The sequence below is a fragment of the Gavialis gangeticus genome, unplaced genomic scaffold, assembly GCF_001723915.1.
Source record: "Gavialis gangeticus isolate Ggan-Ray unplaced genomic scaffold, GavGan_comp1, whole genome shotgun sequence".
In the NCBI taxonomy this organism is placed as follows: Eukaryota; Metazoa; Chordata; order Crocodylia; family Gavialidae; genus Gavialis; species Gavialis gangeticus.
The window spans coordinates 41,893,067-41,894,912 of record NW_017728996.1 but is presented as its reverse complement, the minus strand read 5'-3'; positions in this window follow the sequence as shown (position 1 = coordinate 41,894,912).

The window sequence follows — 1,846 nt, the reverse complement described above, 5'->3', positions numbered from 1 at the left end:
AGCAGTACAAGCCTTTGCGTTTTCCTTATATGATTAATTTCAGCTGTGCCATCAATAACAAAGCCAGCCTTAACTAGGTTTTAAAATTTAATTAAACTTTTAGCTATGGCATACATTTTATAATGCATCAACAAATTACAGGATACACTTGGTCTGAACGTCACAGAACCTAGCAAGCACTTTACCACAAACAGTTTCCTTTAAACTTTCAGCTAAACTTCTTAGCTATAAACATCAGAAAACCTGGTTTAACCATCACAGGATGCTTTAGCAAGCATTTCTTTCAGTCAGACACAACTCTTCGCTCCCGAGAGACGCAACCAGATCACTGCCACACATCATGTTCTCCCTAGCCATGCAACTGGAGGTTCTCCAGGACATTAAGGTGGTGTTGGGCTGCCTGCTGCACCTCTGGGGTCCAGGTGCAGGGGCTGGTCCTGAACCTTCTGAATGTGTATGCCCTGCAAGGGACCCAGAATTGGCATATTTCTTCTGCCAGGCAGTCATATAAATTGGCACCCTCAAGCCTCGTGAGTACCTGGTCCTTGGCGGGGACTTTAACATTACCCTAGATGCACGAGACCAGTTGGGCAGGCAGCAGAACCAGGCCACTGTGGGTGTCCTCGGGGAGATCCTGACAGACTACTCCCTGGTGGACGTCTGGCATGCCTGTCACCCTGCTGAGTCCCCTGCCTTCACCTATGTGAGGGTGGGGGAGGAGCAGGCATGCCACTTCCAGTTGGACCGGGTTTATATCTCTTTGCTGCACTTTTCCTGGGCCCACTCCTCTGGCATCCAGCTGACACCTTTCAGTGATCACCACCTTCTCTGGGCCCAGGCCATGCTAGGGCCTGGGCATCCGGGGTTGGCCTACTGGCATTTCAGTGTCAGTCTTCTGGAGGATGTGGGCTTCAGGGAGGCTTTCTGGGAGTTATGGCTGGCCTGGCAGGAGCAACGGGCAGCTTTCCGCTCGGCTAGGAGATGGTGGGATGTGGGGAAAGTGTGCATCTGGCTCTTTTGCCACAGCTACACTCGGGAGCACACATGGCAGAGAGAGGTGGTCCGGGAGCAGCTCAAGCAGGAAATGTGCCTGGCCACAGACTCAACCAACTCATCCCTCTGCGGAGAGTGTCAGGAGAGGTGGGAAGAGCTTTGTGCTCTGGACAACCACCGCTTCCACGGTGCATTTGTTTGCTTGTGCATCCAGCTCCTTTGGGTGATGGACCTCGGCTCCCACTTCTTTGCCCTGGAGAGGAGGCGGGGGGCCAAGAAGTACATCACCTGCCTTCTGATGGGTGATGGCACCCCCCTCCTGGATCCAGGTGAGATGCGCCTCCCTTCTATGAAAAGCTGTTCTCCCTGGATCCGACCAACACTGAAGCCTGTCAGACCCTGTGGGAAGGACTCCTGCAGGTCAGCATAGGCAACTGGGACTGGCTGGAAACTCTTGTCATTCTGGCTGAGTTTTTGGCTGCCCTCCACCTGATGCCTGGCAACAAAGCACCAGGCATCGACGGGCTGACCATGGAGTTTCATAGTTGGTAGGGTCAGAAGGGACCTGAGCAGATTATCAAGTCTGACCCCCTGCCATGGCAGGAAAGAGTACTGGGGTCAAACAACCCCAGAAAAGTGTTCATCCAGCCTCCTTTTAAAGATCCTCAGGGTAGGAGCCAGCACGTCTTCTCTTGGAAGTTGGTTCCAGATCCTAGCCGCCCTGACCACGAAGTAGTGCCTCCTGATATCTAGTCTGAATCTACCCTCTGCCAGCTTGTGACCGTTATTTCTTGTCACTCCTGTTAGTGATCGGGGGAACAGGGACCCTCCCAATGCCTGCTGGTCCCCCTGA